At 41.8% G+C, this 22,786-nt stretch overlaps 1 pseudogene; it reads right to left on the bottom strand.

Moving 5' to 3' along the window:
- The window catches only part of LOC132060754 (cytochrome P450 71AU50-like), a 28,139-nt pseudogene extending 10,898 nt beyond the window's left edge, over positions 1-17,241 (bottom strand).
- Positions 17,242-22,786: the final 5,545 nt, after the last annotated feature.

The raw sequence follows: 22,786 nt of genomic DNA, 5'->3' as shown, positions 1-22,786 counted from the left end.
TCATTTTCATTTCAATGCTTCCATAACTCACGGCCAACTACTATAATTTCCAACTTCCATCAAATTCATTCCACTTTCACTTCCAACATGAATTCCACCATAACCATAACTAGAATACAATACAAAATTCAACTTACCATAGCTATACACCATACACACACACACGGCTATAACATGTATTCACACATACACGGCTCACACACACACAATCACAATTCCATGATTTCCATGCAATTCCACTTATTCTAATGTTCATAAATCTTCCATAACATAAAGGAAAACATAAGATTCTTACCTCCTTCCAATGAATTCTCCTTGCCAAAACAAGCACTCCCTTGACTTGAAAATTATATCAACTTGTAGAGCACCTTGAGCTCACTAAGAATATAAGAAAATTACAATTTTTGAACTAGGATAGAAGGGCTAGAAAAATTTTTCTTTTCTTTTTTCTCTCTTCTTTCTCCTTGAGCCGAATGGCTCTTCTCCTTTTTTCTTGATTTTTCCTTTTGTTTTCTTGAAGTTTCTTGAACTTAGCCTCCTTTATATAATTAATCACATGGAAAATTAATTAAAATTTCCATGGGCTTGGCCTTCATGGCCGGCCACCCCTTAAGAATTGGGCCCAATTTTTCTTTCCATTTATTTGGCCCAATAAACTAAAATTCTCATTTCAAAATTTCCGAAACAAATTTCCAAAATTCCAATTTTGCCCTTAGGCCTTCTCCAACATTCTAGCATCCAAACTTCCATAACCGGCATACACATACTAGGAAAAATTCAAACATGGCCTCCTTTCTCATAAATCACAATTATTCCGAATTTTCCGATTATGCAAAAAGGCGGGATATAACATCCTCCCCCCCTTTAAAACATTCGTCCTCGAATGTTAATTCCACCTCATGGTAGATCAAGATGAACAGGGGAGGTCCTTTTTCAACTACACACTTGCTCTTGGTCAGAGTACTTACAAGGACCTTCATTCTTCGACTCCTTCCATTCCTTTCCAATATTGCGGTATTTGGGGCTATTCGAAACCCTAATTAGTCTAGCGGTCCATATGATTTTAAACCGGATATAGGGTGACAGAATATTTATCAGAGCGGGAAGATCAGAGGTACATCAGATGAAGTCGTATCCGGAATCAGAAGTACAGAAGCGTAGCAGACAGAATCGTAATCATACGTTATATCAAACGGATTCATGATCAGAGCCAGACACACAGGAGCATATCAGACAGACCCATAATCAGAGTCAGACGTACCAAGGTATATCGGACAGAGTCGTGATCAGAGTCGGACGTACAGAGGTACATTAAACAGAAACGTGATCAGATTCAGAGGTACAGAGATATAGTAGACAGAGCTTCTTCGTAATCGGAGGCGCAGGAATGGGGCATACAGGATCATGATCAGAAGTACAGAACATAGGTAACCGGAACACAGTACAAATCAGATGCACATATTTTCCAAGAAGGATTAATAATATACCTGGGTCCACATTTGGCGGCGCCTCTTGGTCCTGCCGACTGGCCAAAGCGTATGTGCGATGCGAAGGGTCGCCGAAATCGGGAACTCTGCCGCGGCCCGTACCACGGGCTACTGGTGCTGGCCTACCTTGCCCCGTGGGGCGCATAGCTACAGAAGGAGATAACCCAGCAACTGACCCACTAGGCGGAACTGCACCATCTGGACTACCTTTATACGGACACTCCCTCATGATGTGGCCTTGACGGCCACAAGAAAAGCAGGCACCCATGGCCCGATAACATTCTCCAGAGTGACGTCCCCTGCAATACGGACATCTAGATATAGGCGGCCCCGTCCGACCAGAATCTCTATCCTTCTCGCGATACGAAGCCCCGGGGTTCGACCGCCCCCCGAGTACGGGCATGATCCGGTCTCCAACCCGAGGGCGGGGGGTATACCGTGCGCGCGCGAAAATCTACTAATACTCGATCGAGGCCGCCCGCCTCGAAATTTTCCGGAATAACTAGCGAATCCGGCCCTCTTCGGGGCCGGCCTCGATCATAATCTCCGCCCGACCGATCCTCTCCCGTGCCGGTCCTCCATGCCCCGCGCATAAGCCCGCAACCGGGCGATGTCCATACACTGTCGCGCGATGCCATCGCCATACGGAATCGACCAGATAATCGTCCAGCCCCATCACGTACCGGTGCATTCTGTCCTCCATGTCAGCTACAATGGCAGGGGCATATCGAGCCAGGGAATCAAATTCCAAATTGTACTCTCGAATACTCCTGCCCCTCTGCTTTATCTGCAGAAATCGGTCAACTCTCGCCCGCCGCAGCTCTGGTGGTAAAAAGTGGCGGAGGAAGGCAGCCGTAAACTCGTCCCATGTGGCTGGGGGAGCACTCTCACCCCGAGACAGCCCCCAGGACTCATACCAATTTAGGGCGACATCCCGCAATCTATGTGCAGCAAGCTCGACAGACTCGGTCGGTGAAGCCCGGACTAATCCCAACGAGCGCTGCATCTGCCGAATGAAATCATGCGGGTCCTCGTCGGGCTTAGACCCGAAAAACTCTGGGGGACCACACGTCAGGAAATCCCGAACTCTCAGGCTATCACGCCTGTCATCATCATCATCACCTCTCCGCCCGCGTCCGCGGCTTTGTCCGGCCACTATCGTCGTCAACCGGACCGCCTCCCTCAATGTCCTTTCCTCCGCCCCGGCCGGGGAGGCGCCGGCGGCGGGGACTGCTCCCGCATTCCCGGTGGTGGAGTGGCGGAACCCTCCGACCGAAGTACAATACGGCGTAGTCCGAGCACGGGCTCGTGTAACTCTCGGCGCCCGACTAGTCTCTCCTCGCTTCGTTTTGCCCTTCTGGGCGGCCGTTGCCTTCTGCGGAGGCATCACTGAAAAACATAACTGTTCGTCGGAAGGGAAAACATCCTGATAACACAGCTTTAACGCACGATCTAAGAGTCAAAGAAAGGGTAACATAACATCCTAAATGTCCGTAGCCTCCGTTTATAGATGTGGGGCCCAACACACCGATAAACAAGACTCTACTAGACACGGCCACGGACATTCCGAGAACCGACCGCTCGATACCACTTTTGTCACGACCCAACCCCCGTGGGCCGTGGACCGGTGCCCTATTTGGACACCCATACGTACCTACCTAACGGATCCGACATACCAAATTAGCTAATTCCGTTTCCCTCCGTTTTTTCCATACATAAATCCGCACAAATATAAGGTGCGTCGCATGAACATACATATACACATATACATATATAAACCGTACGAAGCCGCTAGGGCTATTATATCAAAGACACATATCGCGCATATAACCGGACAGTGACAACCCACACCTCACAGACATGTCTGCAGACCTCTAACATACAGAACAGAATCAGAAGACGGGACAGGGCCCCGCCGTACCCAAATGACCATATATACAGAACATACGAACAACAGAAAATATATACCAAAAGCGTCAGCTCCGGATCAAAGGGAGCTCCTCAGACAGCAACCGAAGTCCTAAACTGGCGGCGTGTCACGCGGTGCGTCTGTACCTGCGGGCATGTAGCGCAGCCCCCCGAAGAACGGGGGTCGACGAAAAATGTACCGAGTATGCAAAGTCGAAGTACCGTAAATAAAATCATACGCGAATACGGATGTACGAAATCTAATCAACAAGCCGTAATTAGAATCGTGGTGTACGGAGGTATATTGGGCAAAGTTTTATCAAAATCAGAGGTGCAGAAGTTTGATATACAGAATCGGAGATACAGAAGGCATACCAGGCGAAATCGGAATCAGAAGTACCAAGATATACCTGACGGATCCCTAATCGGAGTCGGACGCACAGAAGTGTACCGGACAGACCAGAAGTCGGAGTCGGGGTGCAGAACAAACAGAATGCTGACACAGGTTATACCTATATGCAGAGAGCAGAACGTACAGGGTACTAATACAGACCATGTTTATATGCAGATGACAGTTTATATTTCTTTCATAACAGCATATCAAAGCAACACAATAACACAGACCAAATCATACACACCAACATCATATATCACATTAAAATACCGGGGGCGGACGGATACCACAGCACCTCGGATCACTTATCCACGATATTCGGAGGCGGACATATACCCACAAAGACTCCGATACCTCGGGGGCGGACATATACCACAGCTCCCGGGTTGCATATCATGGCATAATCACAGTACCTCGGAGGCGGACAAATACCACAGCACTCCGGGTCGCGTATCGCGGTACCTCGGGGGCGGACATATACCACAGCACCCCGGGTCGCATGCCATCACATAACCACGGTACCCGGAGGCGGACAGATACCACGGCACTCCGAGCCCGGCCGGACATACACACAAATCATCACATCACACATACACAAATCATTTGCTTATTGAGGGAGTAGTTAAAAACTTCCTTTAATTATTACTCAAACAATTTAGTAACACAATAGGGGCAGATTCGGAAATAGCGGGCCCACCCCGGGTCAAGTCGAGGTGGCGTACAAAATTTTACGAATATTAGACCCTATGGGAGCATCTGTGAAAGTTTCAAAGCAATCCGGGGTCGTTTGGGAAAGTTGTGGAAGCTTAAGCATTTGTCCAACAAAATGTAAGAAAAGTAGTTCATTTATGCTGAGTGAATAGTAGTCAAAATTAAACTCGAATTTCAATGCACAGGACTTTTTCCGAGGCTCAGACTTCAACCTAATATAGCTAAGACATGCCATAAGAAGGAAAGGAAGGACTTTACATACCTTGGTTGTGCCTTACGCTCGTCAAATCTCGTTCCGTTTCGTCCAAAAACTGCAAATGGTCATCTTTACCAGTTACTATTCATGCAAGTTACATTCAACTTTGGTTGAGTACTTGGCTACCGAAATTTCGGCAGCACCTCCCCTATGAATCCAACACCCCCGAGACGTAGCTCGGCTTAATATATCAACAACAACAACCCAACAATCCAACAACAACAACAAGTATCACAAAATACGCAATATGGCACAATTAGCCATTTTTCCAACATAACACAATAATTTCAGTTCTAACTTCACACTTTCAATCCAACATTGACATTTTCATATTCATCAACCCAACAAGGTCACTTCGGAAACATTCTATATCATTTTACGAAATAATATACAAAATATACAAGTTTTCCACCAAAATCATAATCCATTCAAAGTCTCCAAATTTCAACATAAACTTCCATAACATATTTTTTTCCTTTCAATTCCATTAACAACTATCATAATTCGCATCTTACCCTTTCATTTCCGTAATTACATAAACTATGATAGAATCGCATACTTTCCGATAACAACTTAAAAACCAATTCTTCATGTTAACTTAAATCGTTATTCTTCCACCCACTTCACAAGGCCCTTAACGACACGATTAACATAACAAACAAATTAATTCATTTTCATTTCAATGCTTCCATAACTCACGGCCAACTACTATAATTTCCAACTTCCATCAAATTCATTCCACTTTCACTTCCAACATGAATTCCACCATAACCATAACTAGAATACAATACAAAATTCAACTTACCATAGCTATACACCATACACACACACACGGCTATAACATGTATTCACACATACACGGCTCACACACACACAATCACAATTCCATGATTTCCATGCAATTCCACTTATTCTAATGTTCATAAATCTTCCATAACATAAAGGAAAACATAAGATTCTTACCTCCTTCCAATGAATTCTCCTTGCCAAAACAAGCACTCCCTTGACTTGAAAATTATATCAACTTGTAGAGCACCTTGAGCTCACTAAGAATATAAGAAAATTACAATTTTTGAACTAGGATAGAAAGGCTAGAAAAATTTTCTTTTCTTTTTTTTTCTCCCTTCTTTCTCCTTGAGCCGAATGGCTCTTCTCTTTTTTCTTGATTTTTCCTTTTGTTTTCTTGAAGTTTCTTGAACTTAGCCTCCTTATATAATTAATCACATGGGAAATTAATTAAAATTCCCATGGGCTTGGCCTTCATGGCCGGCCACCCCTTAAGAATTGGGCCCAATTTTTCTTTCCATTTATTTGGCCCAATAAACTAAAATTCTCATTTCAAAATTTCCGAAACAAATTTCCAAAATTCCAATTTTGCCCTTAGGCCTTCTCCAACATTCTAGCATCCAAACTTCCATAACCGGCATACACATACTAGGAAAAATTCAAACATGGCCTCCTTTCTCATAAATCACAATTATTCCGAATTTTCCGATTATGCAAAAAGGCGGGATATAACAACATGAACTCTAAGCTTGAGGTTGGTGTTGGGTGTATGCTTCCCAACCCTGAAGAATATAGGTGTTTAGTTGGGAAGCTGAATTTTCTCACCCATACTAGGCCTGACATTTTCTTTGCAGTGCAACACCTTAGCCAGTTTCGCCAAAAGCCTTGTGTCCCTCATATGCAGGCTGGTTCACATTTGCTCAGGTATCTCGTGGTACCCCTGATTTTGGTGTGTTCTTTAACTCTTCTCCTTATTTGTCTCTCCAAGTGTATTGTGATAGTGATTGGGGTGCTTGTGCTGATAGTAGAAGATCCATTACTAGTTTATGCATATTTTTGGGTGGTAGTTTGATTGGTTGAAAGTCCAAAAAGCAGGCCATTGTGTCCTTATCCTCTGCTGAAGCAGATACGCGCATCTATGAGTAAGGCAGTTGCATATATTACTTGTGTCACGACCCAGCCCCGTAGGCCGTGACTAGTGCCCGAGCTGGGCACTCGTGCCCACCTATCAACTATAATCAGATCATAACAAACATCATAAGAGCTTATACGTACAGTAAGGCACGACATCGCGCACACATATATACATATATCATATATACAGCCTGAGGATATACAGAACACAAACACCACTGAACAGTGCTACCCACAACCCACATTTATGTCTACAGGCCTCTAAGAGTAATAACAGAATCATATGACGGGACAGGGCCCCTCCGTACCCCTGAATAGGCATATACATAAAGACAACAAAAGAATCTGTACCAAAGTGTAGGCTCCGGAACAAAGGAGCAGACAACAAAAGAATCTGTACCAAAGTGTAGGCTCCGGAACAAAGGAGCACTCCAAAACCGCTGAGTAGGGATCTAAGTCCGGGCTCACCCAAACAAGTATCCGCACACGCGCGGCATGAAATGCAACCCCGAAGAAAGGGGTCGAAGAATGAATATGTACCGAGCATGTAAAGCATGGAATACAGTAAACAAAATCGTACTGAAGCAAAGAGTATGGAGCATGAGTACAGTACCAGAAAGGCTTACCTTTAAACATAAATCATACATGATCATGTCATAAACATAAGTAAATAGTCATCATATACATATGCATATACATAGCGTGTCCCGGCCCTCTAGTGAGGGACTCGGTGAATAGAATCATCAGATGCCATCCTGGCCGCCATCCCCATCTCATCACACCATCACATCATCATATATATATATATATATATATATATATATATATATATATATATATATATATATATATATATAGCGTGTCCCGGCCCTACAGCGAGGGACTCTTTCTCGAACATGTCAAATCGAACTTTGGAGATCATAGCGACGTATCGAAATTATATGCATGACAATCCTCGTTTTAGACTCGGTAAATAAATAAGTAATCAAACTCGGGGGGGTCGGAATAGTAAGCATATTAGGTTCTTTCAGTCAAACCGTTAGAACTATACAACGGAACGTCTCGGGGGCCTACGGATAAGTATCAAACCAATCCGAGCCCACCTATGGAAGTTAGAGTCATCATACCCTACGGAAACTCCTACGAGCATATCGAGGCGATCCGAGCCTTTTTGTGAAAGTTACGGTCGTTCGTAGTTTCGGAATCTTTTTAAGAACAGAATTTCCTTATGTACCACTTAAAATTTAAACATACAAAGGACACAAGGATCATAAAATATCTACATTAAGAATGTTAATATCAAGAGGTGAATAAAAGTCGGAAACACGCCCGGATCGCAAGAATAGAATTTCCCCGAGGCTCGTATAATTCTTTCCTTACGTCTAAGCACGCCAAAGAAAGAAAGGGTGAGCTTTACATACCTCGGTCACTCCCTAAGTTAATCCAACTCAAGTCTCGGCTCTCCAAGGTCTACACCACATCAATGAATATTGAATATTAGTTGAAGGCACTTAGGAATTCAATTCCAACTAGCACTCAATTCTACAGAAATTTGGGCAGCACTTCCCCTATAAATGCACCACCCCGAGAATTAAACTCGGCCAATTTCATCAACAACAATACCAACAAACATTCTAACAACATCAACCATTAATTCAAAACACATTTTAACATCAACAACCTTCTTTCACATAATGCGACGACATTCACTTATATTCAATTCAACCGCATAAAATCAAGCTAACGCCAATACTCACACGTTCAATTACTAATCCGAAATCATTCAAACAATATTCAAGGACACTTTAAACAATTCATACAATATTTCAAACAATCCAACCACACCACCACCTTACCCGAAGTCTCCCAACTCAACATAAACAACACTAACGCATTTCTTTCTTCCAAAACTCATGAACTATACCAACAATCTTCATTTTAATAATGTCATCCTCCTAAATATAAAATTTACATAAGAGTTACATTGGCTTCCAAATCAGCCCACAACCATCACAACTTCAATTTGATTCATTAAACTTTCATTATCAACATAGAATCCACACGAAAACAACAAACAAAACGCTAAATAAAATTAATTCATTCTTGGCATACATACTACATATGCACGGTTCCAACACCATTCATACGGCTACAACATCAACATGCCATTTTCATGATTTCCATCCATTTCCACACACTACAACAACATGCAAACATTCTAAATACCATTAATCCATTGCTCCTACACACCACACACACACACAGCCAACACCCACATATGCACGGTTTCACTCTAACATCCATATTTCATGAATTTCATTCATTTCCACATATTATAACATCCACAAACCATTTATAACATATAAAAGGAAAGATTAAACCATACCTTCTTCACCCACTTCTTCCACTCGGCTAGGATGCTACTTTGCAAGAACGAGCGTTTTGTTTGTTCCAACAACTACCTCACGTTAAAGAGAACCTTTCAATTGGTAGGAAAACTATAAGAAATTATTTTTGGGATGAAGATTTTTGGTCTTCAATTTTGAGTCTCCGTCGAATGGCCCCTTGTGTTGGTGTTCTCCAAGTTTCTTGAAAATTCTAAGGGAGAGTGATGAAATAAGATGACTTAGTCATCTTTTTATTCCACATAATAGCCAACCATGTGTCCATGGCCCACATAACCACATGGCCGGCCACCTAGCCCCTTATTTCTCTCTTTTTTTTTTCATGAATTATCTACTTTCCAAAAATAGAACACTTTCCAAAAATAGCTTTTGACCCCAAATGTTTCCTTAGTATTTCCATGCCAATAAAATCATACACAACTTATGCTCTTAAAGCAAACAAAAGTCTCTACTTCGTACCTCGGAATGGTCTTGTCCCCAACTTATCATAATTCACTCATATTGTCCCATTGTTCAAAACACGGGATATAACATCCTTCCCCCCTTTAGAACATTCGTCCTCGAATGTTCAACTAGTCTTATAAAGTCATGTAAGGATCTCGGGGGTTCCCTTTATTGCCATAGTATGCAACGTCTGCTACCGATCGTAGTTCTTCTTTATCTCCTCTCCAGCTTCCCAAGTCGTCTCCTTTCCGTCGATACTTTAAGAAGACCACATCTTTAGCACGCACCCTTCTTGCCTCACGAACACTGTAATAAGGTCCAATATATCTCGAGTCAAACTTCTCCTTCTCTTCGAATCTCGTTACACCCTCCAAGGGTGATATCTCCAAGCGTACTTACCCGCCAATCTGGAGTTCTATGTGTTGACGCCGATTGCCGTCACATAAGTTCTGTTGTTTCTGAGATGCCAACAGCCGATCTTTGTTTTACAGTCGTTAACTGTTATGATTTGGCATATAAATTCACCCTTCTTTCTTTAATAAGCCGCTAGCTTGATCATTTTGCTCAAATCATCTTATAATCCTCCTTTCCTCGGTTTAGACACATTATCCTGTGTTATCTCTTTATTTTTACTTCCGACTCTTTTAGTGCCCCTTTCTCTTGCAACCGATATCGGAATAGGTCTTTGATTCAATCATAGTCATGTCCTGTTTGTCCTTCGTACTTAATCCTATCTCAGTAGGTGGCTTAACCCATCTTCACCTTTCCTTAATGCGCCCAAAATATCATCACCGTATTGGTATTACTGAATCCAGACTCTCCTCATTAACTACTCTGGTACAACTTGTATAAGGTACATTTAATCTCAGTCACGATCTTTTCTTCTCCTGGTTCACCCTGTTCCACCTATTCCTTCCGTCCTAATATTCGCTTATGGCCTACCCTATTGTACTCTCTTTTCTTCCCTTACTCACTCGTCTAGTGTCCTCACTTCCTACTATCGGAGGCTTCCTATGTCCTTGCTATCCATAGGTCGCAGTGTTATTAGCGAACAACCCTATTGCTCACATTTTAGCCTCTAGTCCCGGCCGACTAACGTTACCTCTCACAAACTGCGTCTCCGTAAGTTACTTGTCGTAGTTCTTTTGTCGTATTTTCCTCTAGGCTTCCACTCCCCAGTGTCATATCGTCCAACATCTCTACAATTAACCCACCGTACTATCTCACTTACCACCCTAGCTTCTATCCCTTTTTCTGGCTTGGGTCTTACTAACTTGTCTCGGCGAGGAATCTTACTTTCAGCCGGGTATCTGTATCAAATACATTGTGGTATTAATTGTCTCTATCTGCTACTTGCATTTCTCGCACCCGTTTCCCTTTAGGGCGCACTTATATTATTACCCTAATTATACTTTGCTCTATGTCTACACCTTCCACTCTCGGTCGAAAGCCGCACTTTTATTCCAAGATTTCGATCCCTTTGTCATTCATCTACTCACCTTCTTTCCTTTCGAGATATTATCAAGTTAGTACTTCCCAAACTTACCCCATAGTAAAAACGTATCGCCTTGCCCTGTGGCATCTGTGCCATTTATTTTTCTTTCCTTCCACTTGAACTTCGCTACCCTGTCCGATTAATGCCTTCCGTACCGCCACATTAGGTACTAGAATACACATATCCGCTGCTATAGCCACATATGGGATATCGAGTGCATACCTATGTAGACATAATTACCACTAACCTGCTTACATAACGCTCCCAACCACTATTCACACTGGCCCTAGTTTTAAAACTGTAATGCACCTTCTTTCTCTTCACCGATCTAGTACCTCTTGCAGTTTCCCTCACTACCTCAGACGTTCTAAATTCCCTTAGACTACTCTAACTTCCCGTTTGGTTCCTGTATCAGAATTTATAAGATTTTCCAGAACACTTCCCAGGGGGGTCACCCATCCTAGAATTTCTCTCACGCTAGCACGCTTAACTTTGGGACTCCGATGGAATATGATGCTCTAATGCTGGTATAATCGCGTCCACCTTATCGCACAACATTCATCGCCTAATCTGGAGTAAATTGAAATCTTAACAGGTTTCCGAACGCTCTTATAACACAATTACTATTTTACCCCTCTCTCGATTCTACATATTCACTTTTCACCTATGGATATAACTACTTTCCATCCTAGACTTCCAAATCCGCCATGATAGTGAATACGTCTTAATCGCCGTTACTTATAAATACTTGGTCACCAACCTTTGAATTTCGCCTACCACTACTATGCAACAATTATACAACAGATACACACACATAAAAATATAAATTCTAATAAGGATTCGTGTACCTGTAGCCGCATCCGGTGCTGCCTCCAGATTCTGTCTACTCGCCAAAGCATATATGCGGTTCGAAGGACCGCTGGAACTGGGAGCTCCGCCGCGGCCTCTACCACGGCCTGCTGGTGCCGGCATACCCTGCCCCGTAGGGCGCATAGCTACTGAAGAAGACGAACCAGCACCCGACCCAGTAGGCTGAGCTGCACCACCTGACCTACCCCCATACGGGCACTCCCTCATGATATGGCCTTGACGGCCGCAAGCAAAACAAGCACCTGTGGTGTAACGACACTCCCCCGGGTGGCGCCTGCCGCACTGAGGGCACTGAGGCATGGACGGCCTCGTCTGGCTCAATCCTCTGCTCGACTGCGAACCTGAAGCCCTGGAGCTCTGACCGGCTCCTGAATACCCCGTGCGATCTAATCTCCTACCCGGGAACCGTGGAGGTGCACTCCGTGCCTGCTGAGAAGAATACCCGGTGTACGGCTGAGGCTGCCCGCCTCGAAACTCCCCAGAATACCCAGCCGATCTAGCCCTCTTGGGCTGGCCCCTGTCATAGTCTCTGTCGGGCTGACGCCCCCTGTGTCGCTCCTCCATACCCTGGGCATACGCCTGTACCCGGGCAATATCCACACCGGGCTGGGAAGCCATCGCCATATAGCTATCGATCAAATAACTATCCAACCCCATCACATACTGGTGCACTCTATCAGCCATGTCAGCCACAATATGAGGCGCGTATCTAGCCAAAGAGTCAAACTCAAGGCTATACTCCCGGACACCCCGCCGCCCCGCTCAAATGTAAAAATCTGCGAACCCCGGCTCGTCTCGTTCGGGGGTAGAAAATGGCCGAGAAAGGCCTCCACGAACTCATCCTATACGGCCGGAGGAGCACCCCGCTCCGGACGTGCCTCCCAAGACTCATACCAATTAGCTACTATATCATGCAACCGATACGACGCCAACTCGACAGACTCAGTCTCGGAAGCCCCGATAAGCCGCGGCACGTACGCCGCGTACCGTCCGATGAACTCCCTGGGGTCCTCTCAAGCCTTTGACCGAAAAACTCTGGCGGATTACAGTCAAGAAATAAGCGGGCCCTCGATCGTCACGTCCGTTCGCATGATCATCTCCTAATCCATGTCTCGTGGACACCGCCCCCGTACCCGACCAACGAGTGAGCGAACGGAACCGCATCCTCATAGCCCTATCCTCCGCCCCGGGCCGAGGAGCCGGAGGCTCGGGCACTCGAACCTCGGGAGCGGGCGGGGGGGCCGGCCTGCGACCGCAATGCACATCGCTTCTATGCCCCTCGATGGTGATGGGGTAGCAAAACTAGCCGACGGGGGCACAACCTCCGGCTCAGGCTGGGCGCGGGGCCTAGTAACTCTCGGCCTGGGGCGGTCTCTCCAATCGGCGTAGACTTGCCCCTTCTCGGCGCCCCGTCGCCTTTTCTCGGAGGCATCGCCGAAAACATAGCAATTCGTTGTGGGAGAGTCATCTTGATAATACGCCTACACGCACGATCTAAGATCAAAAGGAGAGATATCATCCTAAATGTCCGTAGCCTCCGTTTATAGATGTGGTGCATGACACACCGATAAACAAAGACTCTACTAGACACGGCCCGTAGACATTCCGAGGACGAACCGCTTCGATACCACTTTTGTCACGACCCAGCCCCGTAGGCCGTGACTAGTGCCCGAGCTGGGCACTCGTGCCCACCTATCAACTATAATCAGATCATAACAAACATAATAGGAGCTTATACGTACAGTAAGGCACGACATCGCGCACACATATAAACATATATCATATATACAGAACACAAACACCACTGAACAGTGCTACCCACAACCCACATTTATGTCTACAGGCCTCTAAGAGTAATAACAGAATCATATGACGGGACAGGGCCCCGTCGTACCCCTGAATAGGCATATACATAAAGACAACAAAAGAATCTGTACCAAAGTGTAGGCTCCGGAACAAAGGAGCACTCCAAAACCGCTGAGTAGGGATCCTAAGCTGGCAGCTCACCCAAACAAGTATCTCACACCGCGGCATGAAACGCAGCCCCCGAAAAGTGGAGTCAAGATGAATACGTACCGAGCATGTAAAGCATGGAATACAAGAGAACAAAATCGTATCGAAAGAGAGTATGGAACATGAGTACGCACCGTAAAGGCTTACCTTTAAACATAAATCATGCATGATCATGTCATAAACATAAGTAAATAGTCATCATATACATATGCATATACATAGCGTGTCCGGCCTCTCTAGAGGGACTCGGTGAATAGAATCATCGAGATGCCATCCCGGCCGCCATCCCCATCTCATCACACATCATCATCATCATATATATATATATATATATATATATATATATATATATATATATATAGCTTTATATAGTGAGAAATCATATGCATAAATCATATACTCGATGAAATAAGTTAAACGAAATTTCATTTGAAAATCGGACAAGAATTATGTCAAGTACCTTTCGGACATCTTTCTCGGAACATGTCAAATCGAACTTTGGAGATCATAGCGACATATCGAAATTATATGCATGACAATCCTCATTTTAGACTCGGTAAATAAATAAGTAATCAAACTCGGGGGGGTCGGAATAGTAAGCATATTAGGTTCTTTCTACCAAACCGTTAGAACTATACAATTTAACGTCTCGGGGCCCACGGATAAGTATCAAACCAATCCGAGCCCACCTATGGAAGTTAGAGTCATCATACCCTACGGAAACTCCTACGAGCATATCGAGGCGATCCGAGCCTTTTTGTGAAAGTTACGGTCGTTCGTAGTTTTAATCTTTTTAAGAACAGAATTTCCTTATGTACCACTTAAAATTTAAACATACAAAGGACACAAGGATCATAAAATATCTACATTAAGAATGTTAATATCAAGAGGTGAATAAAAGTCGGAAACACGCCCGGATCGCAAGAATAGAATTTCCCCGAGGCTCGTATAATTCTTTCCTTACGTCTAAGACATGCCAAAGAAAGAAAGGGTGAGTTTTACATACCTCGGTCGCTCCCTAAGTTAATCCAACTCGAGTCTCGGCTCTCCAAGGTCTACACCACATCAATGAATATTGAACATTAGTTGAAGGCACTTAGGAATTCAATTCCAACTAGCACTCAATTCTAAAGAAATTCACAAAAAGACTTCCCCTATAAATGCACCACCTCGAGAATTAAACTCGGCCAATTTCATCCACAACAATACCAACAAACATTCTAGCAACATCAACCATTAATTCAAAACACATTTTAACATCAACAACCTTCTTTCACATAATGCGACGACATTCACTTATATTCAATTCAACCGCATAAAATCAAGCTAACGCCAATACTCACACGTTCAATTACTAATCCGAAATCATTCAAACAATATTCAAGGACACTTTAAACAATTCACACAATATTTCAAACAATCCAACCACACCACCACCTTACCCGAAGTCTCCCCAACTCAACATAAACAACACTAACGCATTTCTTTCTTCCAAAACTCATGAACTATACCAACAATCTTCATTTTAACAATGTCATCCTCCTAAATATAAAATTTACATAAGAGTTACATTGGCTTCCAAATCAGCCCACAACCATCACAACTTCAATTTGATTCATTAAACTTTCATTATCAACATAGAATCCACACGACAACAACAAACAAAACGCTAAATAAAATTAATTCATTCTTGGCATACATACTACATATGCACGGTTCCAACACCATTCATACGGCTACAACATCAACATGCCATTTTCATGATTTCCATCCATTTCCACACACTACAACAACATGCAAACATGCTAAATACCATTAATCCATTGCTCCTACACACACACACACACACGGCCAACACCCACATATGCACGGTTTCACTCTAACATCCATATTTCATGAATTTCATTCATTTCCACATATTATAACATCCACAAACCATTTATAACATATAAAAGGAAAGATTGAACCATACCTCTTCACCCACTTCTTCCACTCGGCTAGGATGCTACTTTGCAAGAACGAGCGTTTTGTTTGTTCCAACAACTACCTCACGTTAAAGAGAACCTTTCAATTGGTAGGAAAACTAGAAGAAATTATTTTTGGGATGAAGATTTTTTGTCTTCAATTTTGAGTCTCCATGGCCGAATTTTTTGTGTTGGTGTTCTCCAAGTTTCTTGAAAATTCTAAGGGGAGAGTGATGAAATAAGATGACTTAGTCATCTTTTTATTCCACATAATAGCCAACCATGTGGCCATGGCCCACATAACCACATGGCCGGCCACCTAGCCCCTTATTTCTCTCTTCTTCTTTTTTTTCATGAATTATCTACTTTCCAAAAATAGAACACTTTCCAAAAATAGCTTTTGACCCCAAATGTTTCCTTAGTATTTCCATGCCAATAAAATCATACACAACTTATGCTCTTAAAGCAAACAAAAGTCTCTACTTCGTACCTCGGAATGGTCTTGTCCCCAACTTATCGTAATTCACTCATATTGTCCCATTGTTCAAAACACGGGATATAACAACTTGGGTTGTTCGATTGTTGTATGAGTTTGGTTTGCCTGACATCTCTTCTGTTCCTTTGTTCTGTGACAACCAAGCAGATATTCATATTGCAAAAAATTCAGTTGTCTATGAACATACTAAGAAGATTGAACCGGACTGTCACTTTGTGCGCACCAAATTATCTGATGGGCTTATTGCTTTGTCTCACACATCCAGTGCCTCCCAACTTGCTGACATGTTTAACAAGACTTTGCCAGGAGCTTTTCATCATGTGCATCTGCACAAGTTGGGGGTTGTATCACCCTCTAACTTGCACCGGGGGTGGGGGTGGGGTTGGAATAGGATAGTTCATTTTCATTTGGGCCAATTTAATTTTCTATAATATTTACATGTACCGGGCTTGGCCCTATATTTTATTTTCCGTGTAAATCGAGTTGAGTTGTTAGGATTAGTTGGACCCGGGCCTATATAAATAGGAGTTGGGCCAGATATTTTGTAACTTTGATTCATTATTTTGTTTTTAGATACACAGATAATAAAAATCTTCTCTCTTCCTCTCTTCTCTTTAACCTTAGCCGCCATAGATTTCTTTTCTCTTCTTGCCTTTGCTTGTGGTTGTTAACACAAAACGGATGGACATAACGGGACAATATTTCTTAGCTATTTTATGAAGATCTTGGTGAAGATTCTTGCCTACCATGGGAATATTCTCAGTAAGTGGAAGTCCGCTTGTCCCTAGAGGAAGTTGCTTCTTCTTCCCCATTAATTCTTGAACAAGATAACTAAACATTATTGCAATTAATACAAGAGCTAGCCAGATAGAAGCCATCTGCTTTTCCTACTAATTTAGTACTCTCTTTGTCCCTTTTATATGAAGTTTTTTGACTTGACACAAAATTTAAGAAATAAAGGAAGATTTTTTTAAATTTGTGGTCTAAAACAAACCACACAAATTTGTGCGACTAGAAATCATTTCATAAAGTTGAATTGTTAATAAATATAGAAGGTGTCGTTCATTTTAGAAGCGAGTGACTAAAAAGGAAAGACGGAGGGAATACTTAATAATTCTTCTTCTTCTTCTTCTTTTTGGGGCACAAAGTGAATATCATTCTCATACTTACTCCATGTGTCCCAGTTTTTGCAAAGACATTTGATAAAGTACGGCATTTTAGAAAGAATTTTAATTTTTTTTATTAATGTGATACATTAATTTTGTAGCTATAATGAACCAAAAAAAATTGTAGGTATAAAATTATGTCATTATGTAGTAAAATAAAAAAAATTTAAACACTCAATTTTTTGAAAAACTTATAGAAAAAGACCAGTGTCTTATATGAAATGGGACAAATCAAGTATTACTTTCAGGCATAGCATTAACATTAATAGTTTTTCACCAAAGAGAAAAAGAAAAAAAATAATTAACTGTCTTGAATGTGAGTCGTCAACTATGCAAGTACTACTCCAGTAATATATCGCTAAAGTTTGAAATATTTGCACCCCAATAATTGTTATTAGGTACAAATGTATAACCTATCGTTACATTAATCCCTAGCATGATGGTCCTATCCTTAATCCCTAGCATGGTGGTTCGGCTATCGATTAGAATTTGGCAGTAATTGATGAACTTAGGAAAACATTAAATTGAAAATACTAAATTACTTGGAGAAAATAGTGAGGTTCTCTCTCTCTCTCTCTATCTCTTTATCTATCTATCTATCTATCTATATATATATATATATATATATATATATATATATATATATATATATATATATATAGTTTATTTCGTCCAAAACTCGTACTTTTGAACATTTTTGTGCTTCTTTGTAATGATCTCTCAACTTACACAATTAATCAATCCAAACTGAAGAACAACAAGTTTTTTGGAACAATTTTCTATTACATCGAAAATGGAAAAATGGAACTTAATCAATAGATCTAAAACTGCTTAATAAAACTATACTAAAAGATAACATAAATTCGCCATTGATGAGAATAGATCTGCAGAAGTAAAAGAGAAGATTGGAGGAGAAGAAAGAGTCGAGAAGAAGAAGAAATTGCACCTGATTTTTCATAATTGATTTTCTCTCTCCTCTGACAACTTATAACCAAAGGCTAATGACGTGGCAAGATCCTGGCCATTGCAGCTCATTAATTCCCTTCTAATCTCAGCCATCCATTTCAAAAGTTAGTTAATAATACTCCTTGCTTACCCAATATCGAATCCGGCTGGCAACATACTTATAATATACTAATCCTTTATTATATTATTTCCACTAATTCTACTACTTTAATTACTAATATAGTGAGATCATGACATACCCTCCTCCATCAAAACATCCTTGACCTCAAGGATGGGAATCAAAACCTAGAAATTTGGCCTGAAGATACTGATAGTCTTCCCAAGTGGCATCCTCCGGTGGTAAATTGGACCATTGCACTAGTATCTTAACCATAGCCACATTATTCTTCTTTAACAACTGCCTTTGGAGAATGGCTACTGGATGGACAAGGAATTGACCATCATCACCAGTAGCAGGTAACTCAGACTGCACCACCACTTTAGTGCCCACCTTCTTTTTTAGCAAGGAAACATGAAAAACTGGATGCCCCTTAGAACTGGGAGGCAATGCCAGCTTGTAGGCAACCTTCCTAATCCTTTCTAACACCTGGTAAGGACCATAGTACTTAGAACTGAGTTTGAGATTCCTCCTTAATGCAATGGAAGTCTATCTATAAAGTTGTAACTTTGTCACACCCCAACCTAGGTAAGGTGTGATTGGCACCCGGTGCCTTACAGGGACCGAGCGAACCAAGTTGTAACTCGTATCTTCTATTTCTCAAATAGCAACATAAGACCAAAGAGACTAAAGGCGAACATAATATCATGCATATGAATGTGTACAATGGGCCCACGAAGCTGACATAAGTACAGGCAAAATATAACTAAACAGCATACAGGAGACTGTCTGCAGAGCCTCTATGAACATGACTGAAGTACAGAAGTCGGGACAGGGCCCTCGACATACCCTTAATACAAAATACATATACAAACCCAGACTCGGCAATGCTCCAAGAAGAAGTGGAGCGCACCAAGCAAAACTAGTACCTAAAGGCAGCCTACTATGGAGGGTCCTCGTCTCGTCTTTCTATACTTGCGTACATGAATGCAGCATCCACAAGAAAGGACGTCAGTATGAATAATGTACTGAGCATATAAGGCATGAATAGCGGTATAACAAGAAATATGAAGCATAATATGAGATAAAGAGATAACATGTACGTCTAGTTGCCTCAGAAAAACATTTCTCATACATATATACACAAAATAGTAATCTTTGCGGAACGTGCAGCCCGATCCATAAATAGATTATATTGCCGTGGAACGAATGGCCCGATCCATAAATATATTATATTGCCGCGGAACAAACGGCCCGATCCATAAATATATTATATTGCCGCGGAATGAACGGCCCGATTCATTTATCCCACATATCCCGCGTCCCAGACGATATCCAGCTGATCAGGTGGTTATGCGTATATAACGCCTGCCCTTTTCCCCATATCCCCATATATACATATATAATATATAAATAGCATGCATGAGAGCCCAAATAAAAGCTATAACTTTATTGGAGTGACGTAAGGTCTGTTGCCTCCAATTATATTATGGAATAATCATCATCGTTATATCCCACCTTGAAGGAACGAGTAGCATAAGGTGAGATCAACAATAAGGAATGACATCAAGAAAATTTGGAAATAGGCTCAATAATCTCATAATAACATAAAATCCATATATTTTGAAATCTTTATAAATGAAGTCATCGTAATCATCATCATGGTCATAATAGAAATTATTTATCTTTAGCAGCATAAGAACTTTAAGAATCATGAACTTCTAACATTATTGGGGATTAAGATCTTATGGAATTCATTCATCATCATTGTTATCATGGAAAACATCTATCTTTAGTAATAGAGGAACTTTGAGAATCATGAACTTTTAGCTTTTGAGAATAAGGATGTTATGGAAAAATATGTATGGGTCCACAAGAAGAGAACTATGCCTTTAGAAATAAAGGGACTAGCCTTACATACCTTGGAGCGTACTTCTCGACTTTTCCAACTCACTTCCTGTCTTACAATTTACTTAAGTTCGTCCATAGTCTCGTGATCTACATACACGACCATTCATATTATTGTTAGGCTCATCATCATACGCTCATCTTAAGCCTCTAATTTAAATCCATTTAGGATCTGCTGAAATTCGGGCAGCATCTTCCCTGTTTCTATGCCTAGCCCGAAATCATAATTCAACAACCAACAACAACAATACCAACATTAACAAAAACAATATCAACACCAAAATACTCCATAAACATCCCACACGATGTTTATTCAATTTCTCAACCAACCAATTCATCATACGACTATTTAATAACTCTATCTTTGTACGTAAACCAAAATCAACATCAACAAAGAGAGATCCGTACCTTATTCTGGCTAGAGAAGCAATATCTTCAATATTTACTTTGAATCCAAACCAAGATCCACCGCAAAACAATACTATAATCACAACTATATGCTATCCGGGCCTCGATTAATACTCCGCCACTCGAAATCACTCCAATTCCTCACTTTTATGACACACACACTCTCCAATATGTTGCTGAGCTTTTGGGGAAATATTTTTGGTGAAAATAAGGGGGTTTTGCCCTTATATAGGGTGTTGAAGTCGGTGGTAACCGACTTAAATTTTGCCCTTCACATTCGCGGCCTTGGGTCGCGTTCGTGAAGGGTTAATCCCTGCTACTCTTCGCGTTCACGGCCCTGTGGTCGCGTTCGCGCGGGGTAAATTCCTGCTCTATCGGCCTAACTTGTAACGTCCATAACTCTCTACTCCGATGTTCTATCAACGAGCGGTTTGGTGAGTTGGAAACTAGACTTCATGAACTTTAATTTAGGCTTTTTCTTTGCTCCAAAACTCTTCATAAAAGATATTCTTTCTCCAAGTTGGATCAAAATGCCACTCATATTTTCTTCAAAGTTCAACAAACTTAATTTCCTTGATTTACTTGCCCTCCAATCCTTCTATAGCTTGTTATATGAACTTAAACCCTCATAACCATAAGATAAGCGCATACAATCCCATATATCCTTGGAGGTAACTCCAATGTCCATACTTAAAACAACCAACACCTAACGAATCACAATATACAAACTACAGGGTGTAACAAACTTCAAGTAAACCATATTACCAACTGCAAACTCCCTGTGAGTCCTCCTTTGATCAGCATAATACTTCATTCTTTCTTGAGCCTTACTTAGATGGTCTTTAAGTAGTTGTTGCATTTCTTTGCCAACATGACGTAAAGACATCCTCACAAAATGGGCCGGGACTATGGTTTCAAGCAAGGGTCCCAGAGATAGCCGAGGTGGAGAGTAACCATATAAGGCTTCAAAAGGAGTGCATTGCAGGCTAGTATGGAAATTAGTGTTGTACCGCCATTCAGCAGCTGACAACCATTGCTTCCACTTAGTTGGTCTATTAGAAGTCATACATCTTAAGTAATTTTCTAAGCATTTGTTTACTCTTTCAGTTTTCCACCACTTTGTGGGTGGTAAGCTATGTTGTAGTGAAGCTGAGTTCCTAATGGTTTGAATAAAGCTTGCCAAAAGTTGCTAAGAAATATCTTGTCCCTATCAGTGACAATTGACTCAGGAGTTCCATATAAGCTATGCACCCTTTTCCAGAACTTTTCAACCACAGTAACAGCAGTAAAAGGATAGGACAAGGCTATAAAATGTGCATACTTAGTCATTCTATCTAGCACCACTAAGATTACCTATTTGTTCTTGGATTTAGGCAACCCTTCAATGAAGTCCATGCTGATGTGACTCCATGCCTGATTAGGAATAAGGAAGGGGTTGCAGCAATCCTGGATAAGCTGCATTGTCATCCTTGATCCTCACACACACATCACAGCTTGCCACAAATTCAATCACCATCTGCTTTATTTTGGGCCAATAAAACAGTTGAGATGGTCTTTTAAGTTCCTAGCTGACCAAAATGACCACCTAATAGAGAGTCATGAAATGTGGAGATCAGCTGTTGTCTAAGATTTCCAGTATCACCAATATAAATCTTCCCCTTTTTCCTCAGAACACCAGATGTATAATTCCATAGACTGGGTCCTTGTAAGTCCACAGTAAGTTGAGTAATCAATTCTCTAGCTTGGAGATCATTTGTATAGGTTTCAGTAACCTCATGCATCCAGGTTGGAATTGAAACACTAATAGCCAACAATTGTCCTTGACTCAAAACAGGCTTGTTCATCCCATCTTCATATTGCCTAGAAAGGGCATCTGCC

The sequence above is a fragment of the Lycium ferocissimum genome, chromosome 6 (genome assembly GCF_029784015.1).
Source record: "Lycium ferocissimum isolate CSIRO_LF1 chromosome 6, AGI_CSIRO_Lferr_CH_V1, whole genome shotgun sequence".
NCBI classification, from domain to species: Eukaryota; Viridiplantae; Streptophyta; class Magnoliopsida; order Solanales; family Solanaceae; genus Lycium; species Lycium ferocissimum.
Note: the sequence above shows the minus strand (reverse complement) of the source record. Positions and strands in the feature narration are given on the sequence as shown.